This window comes from Fukomys damarensis, unplaced genomic scaffold (genome assembly GCF_012274545.1).
Source record: "Fukomys damarensis isolate Sample0158 unplaced genomic scaffold, DMR_v1.0_HiC HiC_scaffold_17, whole genome shotgun sequence".
Taxonomy (NCBI): domain Eukaryota; kingdom Metazoa; phylum Chordata; class Mammalia; order Rodentia; family Bathyergidae; genus Fukomys; species Fukomys damarensis.
Window position 1 is genome coordinate 39,841,881 of NW_022900929.1, and position 11,155 is coordinate 39,853,035.

The 11,155-nt window shown below is 34.2% G+C and overlaps 1 pseudogene; it reads right to left on the bottom strand.

Moving 5' to 3' along the window:
- Window positions 1-3,957: 3,957 nt before the first annotated feature.
- Window positions 3,958-4,064, bottom strand: LOC117286688 (annotated as a pseudogene).
- Window positions 4,065-11,155: the final 7,091 nt, after the last annotated feature.

Below are 11,155 nucleotides of genomic sequence, written 5' to 3' on the forward strand. Positions count from 1 at the left end.
CTAGACTCCCCAGATGGTCTGGTCTGAAGAGATCTCCCTCAGAGTTAGGACAGGAAGTAGGGTCCTGAACCTTTGTTAATCACAGTCTGAGTTACTAAGTAAGTTTCCCATGTGCAGGAAATCGCCATAAAGTGGAGGATGTGGATAAATGTAAATAGAGACAAAAAGCCATGAGAAGCTACACAAGGCCACTTTGGAAAATTCATTCAACTACTGTGTTCCTTCCTAAATGCTAAATGACTAACAGCACAAGTTAATACAGGTCTCAGAAATTACTACAGGGCAAAATGTAAGGAAGGTGGGGTGGGAAGCTCTGTCAGATAAACAGGATCTTCTGCTTTGTGAACACCAAGCATATTCTTTACAGTATTAGGTGGTCAGCAGACCATCACTCTGCCCACAAATGACCAAAGCTAATATCCATGGGCCAATAGGTCTTCCTACTTTCTTCTTTTATAGTCTGTTCTAAAACCAGCAACTCAAACTCAGGGCAAAAACTGGCAGGGAAAAATGTATGAAGTAGGCAAAACTGTATTTTGTATGCCAATGTGACTTCCCCACATCTTTGTCCGTATTTGCTCTTCTTTGGAGTATGTTTTCTCCAATTACAGGTGCCGTCCTTATTCTTCATAAGTGTTGGCCAGGATGACCACTAAGGATGTGTCCTCAAAAAAAGGTGCTACTATCTCTAAAAATAAAGAAACACGCACTAGATAATACTTTGGGGTTTTTTTCCTATACATATTTATTTTATAACTATTTATTTGTGTAAGCCTGATTCTCAGTGAAATACAGAAAGTTTTTCCATCATTCCAGTGAAGCAACTTCGATGAAAGTATCCCTTCCAGAAGTGTGGGCAGAATTAATAGAAAGAAAAAGGATAGTAAGGAACCCCAAAAGTAGGTGTCAGGGTGGGGAGGGTGCAGGGGAGAAATGTCCCGAACACTTTCACCTCCTCCTAGCTTTTCCCATTGGTTGAATTCAGCCAGAAGCCCAAGGGTGCAAGAATACTTCTGTAGGCACTGAGCAAATCAGAGGGGAGCAGAAATTGTCAATAAATAGAGTCAGGTGCACAAGAAAAATCCGTATGCTAATTTAATCCTTATCCTTTTCCCATAACTTGGTTAGGATGTTCCTTCCTAATATTCTACATTCTAAATCATGTTTAAGTCACTCCAAGTTTTTGTTGTAGGAATTCAAATAAAATCAGTTTCAAACTCTCTTATCCTTAACTATCATAATGACTTCCCAACTTTTCTTTCCCTCCTGTTCATCTTATACTGTATAAGATGGTTAATCATCTTAAAATACTACACAGTTTGGTCGTTAACTTGTTTTGATTGAAGCAGGTAACAGTGAGGACCCCAGACAGACAACTCTTTAAAACAAAGATCAGAGCAAAAGCTGCTTTTAATGATGCCAGTGGCTCAGCAGTGACTCTTGTCAGTCTTAAGACTTACAAATGAAGTTTACATCTACAAAGCTTAATTCCACTGGAGTTTTCCTGGGAATGTAGCAAGCAGGATTTCCACAAAGCAGAGTAGTGGAGAAGGGGAGAACAAGGAGTTCTGGCAGGACTTACTGAGTCCATTACACTCCTTTGGTGACAGATTACAGAAGTTGTGATGGCTACTCAGGTACATTCTACAAAGAGAAAAGTACCTAGTTAACCCATATTGGCCAATTCCATGTGGAGGGTGGTCTCATGATATGCAGTTGAAATACCCCTATTTTCAACATGATTTTCAAAGAAAAAGAGAACAGTCCCCAGTAGAGATGAGGCTTTGGTTTTAACTGCTTAGAGTGCTCACTCACACTATCCAAGCCATCTGAGTCATAGTTACCATATGACTCCAGTATCCCAGAAAATTATGTTTTGTCCCTTTATCAGATCAAACCTTAAAAGAAAGAATGGTTTCTCACATGTTTTTATTCTTCTGTAAGCTATTGGGATCATTTGGTTTCTACATGAGAAATACTTTAATTTGCTTAACAAGCTGTATTTGATATATAATGATTAGTATGTACTTTACTTCCTCCAGTAAACCCTCTAACTTTTATCAACTCCCGAGACACTCATCCTGGGTACCTGGAGGTTTGACTATCATCGTGGCACTTACCAGTCATTTGATTTGTGAATGGTAAAGTTCTAACTAGAAATGATATAATTCCAGACAGTATAGTTTTATGACTGACTGCATTTCTTTTAAAAGAGAACACAAGATGGAAAAATTGTACTTAGGTAATGAGATAAGAAAAAAATATTTCATGGAAACAATGACAAACTGTTATTTTGGGTTTTGGCAGGTAGATATGGCTAAGGCCAGTACAATTTAGAAAGAATGGAATATGCAAAGACATGGACCTGGTTTATCGCAGAGAACGTGTGGTGTGTGAGGAAATAAGGCTGCTTTAGTGCTCTGCTGTGGAGTACCTTGCTGTGGGAACCTGTTGCTATAATCTGAACATTCCAAGACACAAAAGAGGGGAGAACTCTGGAGAGTAAATCTAGAAACATGAAAGAGCACAGCTGCCAGACTAATTAACATATTTTTTGATGTGGAAAGACTAATTTTGTTTTTCGTCTTTAATAAGGACTTTCAAAAACAGTGCATTAATTTACTAAGATGATGTTGAGAGTAAACATCTTAAGCACGTGAAAGGGAGGAGAAATGGTATGGATCTTGAAAATAGCACCACAGGATATATCCTTTACATGTGTGGGTCTACAGCTAAGTGGCGGTGACCCTGAACTACCACCCAAAGTAGTCTGATGGAGACATTCTTACAAGAAGAGGCTTTGAGGAAGAGGCTGTGGTCTAAAAAGGGATTTTTTATTCTTTACTATTCCTTTAGTTGTGTGTATATATATATATATATATATATATATGTATGTATATATATGCATACATACATATTATTAAAATAATTTATCCTTAAAAGTTTCATCTACTACCTCATCAAATACTGTTTATGCTCCATTTTCTCTTGTCATTTATGGCTTTAATCTCTAATACATTACAGATTTTTTTCTGGGTCCTACATATCATTTATGTGTATTTTTTTTTTAAGTTTTGCTTCTCTTCTGCCTTAATATGCTTATTTTCTATTCACCTATAGAACAAGTTACCAATTCTGAGTCCTGCTGCATTTAATATGCTATAAGAGCCATCTATTGAATACTTAATTTCAGCATCATTTCTCAGTTCCTGTTTAATTCTATTTTATAGAAAGTTGTAACTTTCTGATATGCCCCATTTTCCTTCTTCTACTTTATCTTTTTCTATTTTTCAAACATTTTGTTTATTTTAAAGTCTTTGATAATTTAAATATCTAAATCAACTGGTTGTTTTGGCTTCTCTTTAACTTCCTGTGTGTGTAGAGGGGCCTTGACCTCTTCCTCAGCATGACTAATTATTTTTGAGCAAATGATAGACCTTGAATATTTTTAAAAGCGTAAGGACTTCAGCTTATAACTTCTTTCAGAGAGGGTCATACTTTCCTCTACTAGGCAGCAGAGTAGAGATTTATCATTTTAAACCAATCAAGTATTAAGCTGAGCACTTATCAGGTTAGCAAGATGGCAGGTTTAGTAAATCTCAGGCCTCCCCTAGGGGAGGAGGGATTGTTTGTCTATTTTCCCATACTGAGGATTGCAGCCAGGGTCTTTGCAATGAGCTACATTCCTAGCCCTTTTTATTTGTTTATTTGTTTGTTTGTTTGTTTGTTTTTGAGGCTGCATCTCCCTAAGTCACTAAATTACCCAGGCTAGGCTTGAACTTGTGATTCTTCTGCCTCAGCCTCTCAGAATCCTTAGATTACAGGCACCTGCAGGATGCCTGGCTCACCCTTCTTCTTACAGCATAGATTCCCATTGTTTTTATTGTAGAAACTGGTATCTTCCCTGGGACCTTTTGTGGGTGTTTATCCTAAACATCTCTCATCAGTAGGGCTCCAAAGGAAATCCTTCTCCCAATACTAACGGTGTCCTGCTTTGTTTCAATTAGCAATAATCGCTCCTCAGATAAACCTCATTGGCTATGATACTGCCACTGCGCAAAGCTCCTGCTTTGTTTCATGTACTCCTATTCCTTACAGCTGCAGAATTCAGCAAATATCTTGAGGGGAGGATGAGGTATGTGTCAGGGGCCTAGTTCCTTATCCTTCCTTCTCACCACATCTTAACCCATCTAGTATTCTTTTGCCTAACTCCAAGATGGCTTCTTTCTCTATATCCCACCAGTGATTCTCTATCTAGGCAAAACTTAGGATTCTCAGCTTTTTACCCTGTACCTAGAGTCAATAAATGTCCTCAAAGGGAAATAAATAAGTGCAGGACATACACTCATTTTTCACAGCTGCCCCTCTTTGTGCACTTTCTCCTTCTGGTCCTAGATACTTCAGAAGCACTTGGATACTTTCTACAGGTTTTATTATGTATTATTTTTCTAGTGGTTTTCAGTGCTAACATTGGTGTGCTACAACAAGCAGTTCTCCTAAATATCACAAAAAAAGAGATATTAAATAAGGGAACTAGTGGGCTCAATCTGATGGATTTTCTCTGAGAACTAAGCACCTGCATTATATTTTGGGCTCTCTAATTAAATATTCAACAGTGCCCAATTTACTTTGCCTTCCTCTATATGACTTTTCTTATCCACAAGTTAAAAACATTACACAATATGAATTCTCAGAATTGTTTTATGTCTATGAGCTTATAGTCTCGTGATTTGAGCAGTTTTGTTAGCTTATGGGTGGACTTTGAAATAAAGCATTCCTCAAAATCATTATAATAACAACAAACTATCTTAAGTATGTCATAATGATGCTTAGAAAATATAGGCATTCAGTGTTTCATTTTCATTGAAGATTAATCAACATGACCAAAATGTTTTTGAATAAATATGTTAGCAATTCCTGTAAAAACATTCATATTGGCCATTAAAATTGAGATACCCCTGCATCCTTATTAGCTGGGAACATTCTTAGTTTAGGTTTGTCATTCTTTAATAATTATTCAATAGTTTTTCTTTTTCTTTTTACAGTTTAATATATTTTAATAGCAAACTTACAGGAACAGCACAGAAAGACAGACAACATTAAAAACATGTACTAGCATGTAAGACAACTCAGAAAAGTATAGTGATTGGATGGAATTTACTGTGTGATAAAAATGCTACAAACACCAATAGTTTTTCTTTTAACACTTATAAGCATTCAAGTTTGGTTGAAATGCTATTATCACTCTGATGATAATTCCAAATAAAAAGGAATATACATGATTATTTTGAGACTGCCTTGGAATTAGAATATTGCTGTTCAAAGAAAAATTATTGATAGAAACTACATCATTTCACTTTCACTTAGATATAATGTTGATGGGATCTAGAATATTCAGGCAGCGCTTGAATTCCTCGACTAACTACTTGACAGTTTTCCAAACGTGTTTGTGTTTCTCACAGAAGAGTGAGAATCATTTGGACAAGGTGTTATTCACAACAGGCCAATACAAGTGTCATCTAGCAAGTATCGGGGCTTTTAATAGACACAAACAAGGAAAAAAAATCACAAAAAGTCCAAAAGTCAATGTTGGAGAACTGCGTGCAAGGGAACACCTCATCTTTTACATCACTAACTCTACCCTCCCATTCTGAGAGCTCAGAATCCAGTAATGAAGCTCAACTGTCTTCAGTTGAAGTAGTATTTCAGTTTGTCATAGTTTTATATCTAAAGAAATTATTTAACTAGTTGCCTACCTTACAGACAAATATCTGTGAGAGATATTTTTAAAATCTCTTGGAAAATTTAAAAACATTTTTCTAAACATGTTATCATGGTCATTGATATTTTTTCTTCTTATTAATTATGAAATGTATACAGAATTTCTTAATGTTTTAAAAATTCTATTTCAGCAATGAAAATAATTTCCCAAACTGTATGAGAGCCTGGGCAATGCAATATACTTGACAGTTTTTTCCTTTTTTATGCAAATCTCATTTTGGCTGTTGTCCCCAACTGTCATGAATCAAATTAGTGTTTATTTATTCTAACTCTACTCATATGAGAAAGGCGTAGAAAAAAATATGTACCAGATATGACTGAAGTCCATTCATTCAATAACTCATTGACTCCTTCAGGAAATAAAAATTGAAATATTAGATTATATTGTTCTTATCATTTAACATTATAAAATCATAGTATTTTCAATCTACTACATAGTATTTAAGATCAGAGTGATTAATGATCTGCTTAATTCTATTGTCCTAATCATTCTCCTATTGGTAATATATGCCATCTCTGAAGTTTCTCAAAATAGTAGCAATGTAATAAACATCTACCTATAAAGCATTTTACATGTTAAGGATTATTTCCTTAAAACTAATTGTTGAACATTATTTCCTTTTAATTCTATCAGAATTAGGATTTCAGGGTCAAGGAGAATGAACTCTATTAAAGACCTTTGATGCTTTAACAAATTACTTTACAAAGTAGCCATCTCTAAATACATTCCTAGCAACAGATATCAATTTAGTTTTATAAATAAAACTTGCTAATTTCTTTGTGGATAACACAAATAAAAATGGCAACTAGCAATAAAATGTGAACTTAAGGCCTTGGAAGTCAATTGTAACTTTTGAAGGTTTTATTTAAATACACAATCTTCAATTTGAAAAAAATATATATCCACTGAGTCTTTCAGATGCCAAATTTCTTGCTTTTTAATTGTATTTTATCTTTGAAGTTTACAAAGTATAAAGGAGACAAAATCAATGTTGATGTTTAAGAAAGAATGTAAATATCTTTCAAATAGAATATATAACTTTAGGTAAAGAATGGGAACTATGCTTATAAATTGTAAAAACTAAAGTGAAAATAATATTGTACATAAAACTCTCCTTAATAACCTTGTAAATTCTTTGAATCTATTTTTAAGTATAGTGGAAGACTGACATTTATCAGCTAATGAATTCAGAAGCATGTAACTGGGCTTGCCCTCATAATTGTATGACTTATATTTAGGTACATACATCTACCCTGAATTTCTCTGATGAGAAACAAATTTTATTCAGCCTTGTGTTTTTTAAACTATTTTCCATATCAAATACAGTGATATTCACTAACTTTTCCATGCTCCTTTCATTGAAGCAGGCATTCCAGTCAATGCAATATACTTTATAATGGGTGTTTATTTAGTATACCAAATAATAATCTGACATAACTTGGCTTCCTGATATGGTCTTTAATGTTCTCAAAGTGAAGTTTGATCCTATATACATCTGTACTACTATTTATGGCTACACAGTTCTGGGAAAACTTATGAGGAAACTCCTCCCACAAAGAAATATACACACAAAGAAATATACACACAACAAAAAACTTAATAAGAAACATTCTTTGAATAAAGACTAGTAAAGGTATCTCAGTTGCTTATATTCAAGACCTTTTTCCAATAACAAATCTTAACATATTCCAGTTTATGATCTAACACACACAAGCATACACACAGATACTCATGCCTCAGTTTCATACATACACAGATTGTGGTCCATTGGTTTAGTAAAAACAAAAATATATGAAGTATACACTATAAACACCACAGCAAAGTACATTATCCAATATTATAGCTCTCATAATAATTATTATTAACATTAAAATCTTCAAATAATAATATTGATTTAAAATGTATCTAGAAAAAAGCAAATGTATTTGTTTCATGAGGATCCTTGAGAATTTTAATTGCTTATAAATGTTTTGCAATATTGAATATTGGATTGATAGATTTATCATACAAGGAATTATTGGAAAGAATTGATTCTTCTATATGTATGGAATACATTTACTAAATCTTGTTATGTTAAGTACAGAAAATAAAATACAGTCTTCAAAAATGAAAGAATCTGCATTCTAATAAAATGGAAAACACAGAAGGAATGGAAAGATTTGTAGATACATATTTATTACCAAAGTTGAAAAAAGAGGATATAAAAATTCCAATTACCCCAATAATTAGTGAAATTGAAAACATAATTAAAAATTTACCAACATAGCTGGGCATGGTGGTGCATGCCTGTAATCCCAGCACTCAGGAGGCTGAGGCAGGAGGATCACTGGGAGTTCGAGACCAGCCTGAGCTACAGCCTGAGTTCCAGGTCAGTCTCAACTACATAGTGAGACCCTGTCTAAAAAAACCAAAAAAACAAAACAAAACAAAAAAATTTACCAGCAAAGAAAAGCCCAGGTCCTGATAGCTTCACTGATGAATTCTACAAAACATTTAGAGAAGACCTATTGCCACTACTCTTTAAACTTTTAAATTATATTGAAAGAAAAGCAATACTTCCAAATTTATTCCTGGAAGCAAGTGTTACTTTGATTTCAAAACCAGGGAAAGACACAATCAAAAGAAGAGAACTACAAGCCAATCTCACCAATGAACATAAATGTAAAAATCCTCAATAAGATAGTGGCAAACAGAATACAAAGGGTCATCAAGAAGATCATACACCCTGACCAAGTCAGATTTATCCCAAGGATGCAAGGATGGCTCGACATATGTAAATCAATTAATGTAATACACTATATTAACAGAGTCAAGGACAAAAACCATATGATCATCTCAATGGATGCAGAAAAAGCATTCAACAAAATCCAACACACATTCATGATAAAAAACCATGCAGAAAATTAAATAGATGATCTTTATCTCAACTTGATAAAGGTTATCTATGAAAAATCAACAGCCAACATCATACTAAATGGTCAAAACAAAAAACTTTCACACTAAAATCAGGAACAAGACAAGGATGTCCTCTATCACCACTCCTGTTCAATACAGTTCTAGAATCATTAGCCACAACAATTAGACAAGAGAAAGAAATAAAAGGAAAAAAGATAGGAAAGGAAGAAGTTAAACTGTAATTTTTTGCTGACAATATGATAGTCTACATAGGACACCCAAAAAACTCTGCCAAAAGTCTTCTAGATTTAATAGACATATTATGTAGTCACTGTACTCAATAATCGAAAGCCTTCTTGTACACAAATAACAGACTCACAGAGCGAGAAATTAGAGAAATAATCCCTTTCACAATAGCATCCAAAAAATGAAATATCTAGGAATCAATCTAACGAAGGAAGCAAAAAACCTCTACATTGAGAATTACAACATTCTGAAAAAACAAAGATTGAAGAGGATACAAAAAAAAATAAAAAGATATCCTTTGTTCCCGGGTAAGAAGAACCAACATAGTGAAAATGGCCATATTTCCAAAACTGCTATACACATTCCATGCAATTCTGATTGAAATTCCAACAGTATATTTCACATAACTATAAAAAACAATCCAAAAATTCATTTGGAACCAGAAGAGAGCTGGAATAGCAAAAGCCATTCTAGGCAACAGAGACATAAAAGGGGGTATCACAATCCCCAACTTGAAACTATACTACAAAACCACTGTGATAAAAATAGCATGGTACTGGCAAAGAAAAAGACCAGAGAATCAGTGGAATAGATTAGAAAGTGCAGAAACAACACCAGATGCACTCACCTAATTCATTTTTAACAAAAGAGACAATCATCCTCACTAGATGAAAGAAATATTCTCTTTAATAAATGATGTTGAAAAACTGAATTTCAACTTGCCAAAGATTAAAACTAGAGCCCTATCTTTCACAATGCACTAAACTAAAATCAAAATGGATTAAAGATCTAAATATTAAAACAGAAACTAAACTAGCTGTAACAAAAGCTAAAGTTGCTGAAAGATAAGTTAGGTGGAACTTTTGAGGACATTGGCAAAGGAAAAGATGTTATGAACAAACCCTCTGTAGCATGGAAACTAGCACAAAAAATCAACAACTGAGATCTCATTTGTTTAAAAAGCTTCTGCACTGCAATAAAAACCACCAGCAGAATTGAGACAACCTACAATGTGGAAAAATATTTTACCAGCTATTCCTCAGACAAAAGTCTACTATCTAGAATATATAAAGAACTGAAAAAAATAAATAAATCAGGACCCAATTATAAAGACCCAATAGAAAAATGGGCATTTGAAATGAATAGACATTTCTCAGACAAAGAAGTAACAGCAGGAAATAAACATATAAAAAAAAGTTCGACATCACTGATCATTTGAAAGATGCAGATGAAAACACTGAGATTCCACCTTACCCCAGAAAGAATAGCTGCTATCAAGAAATCAACCAATAACAAATGCTGATGGGATTGTGGGGAAAAGGGAACTCTTGACCATTGTTGGTGGGAATTCAGACTGAAGCAACCACTATGAAAATCAATATGGAGATATCTCAAACAACTAGGATTAGAAGTCCCATTTGACTCAGCTGTTCCTCTGCTGGATATTTCCTCCCCCAAATTAGAAGAATCACACCACAGTGATATATGTTCACCTGTGTTTATAGCAGCACAATTTAAAATAGCTAAAACTTGGAAACAACCCAATTGCCCATTAACTGGAGACTAGATAAAGAAGAAGTGTTTTTGGTTTGTTTTTTGTTTTTTGGTGACTTTTTTTACTAAAATGGAGTACTACTCAGTCATAAAGAATGAGAAACTAGAGATATTTATAGCTAAATGGATGCACATCGAGGACATGCTCTTAAGTGAAGTTAATAGGACACATGTGTAAATTCCATATAGTTTCTCTGGCTTGAGAAACTAAAAGTGTAAATAAGGATCAAAATGTATAACTAATATTGTGTAATAGGAAGAAAATGTCTAAGGGAGTAGGGGAAGTAGGAGGGGTAAGAGAAAGGAAAGAAGGGAAGAAAAAATATGAGAAAAGCAAAAAATTGGAAGCAAAGTCTTTGTAAATAGGGAAGGGTGGAGGGGGTGAAGAGAGGGCTGGGAATGGGGAAAATATACGAACCAAGATATGTCATGTAAAGGTACAAGATCCCAATGATGAATGTAACTATATTGTATATCTAAAATGTACCAATAAACTTAATGGAAAAATATGCACATTTACATTACATTCATGCTGTTTGGAACCAATGATTATTTCTCTTCTGGGAACTTGATGTTACGATTCCACTCCTGACTTCCAAGGTGCATTATTCTCCTTACCTTAATTCTACAACTGCTGTTCTCTGATTACTCTTTGCCTTGAGCGCTAGTAACTCTTAC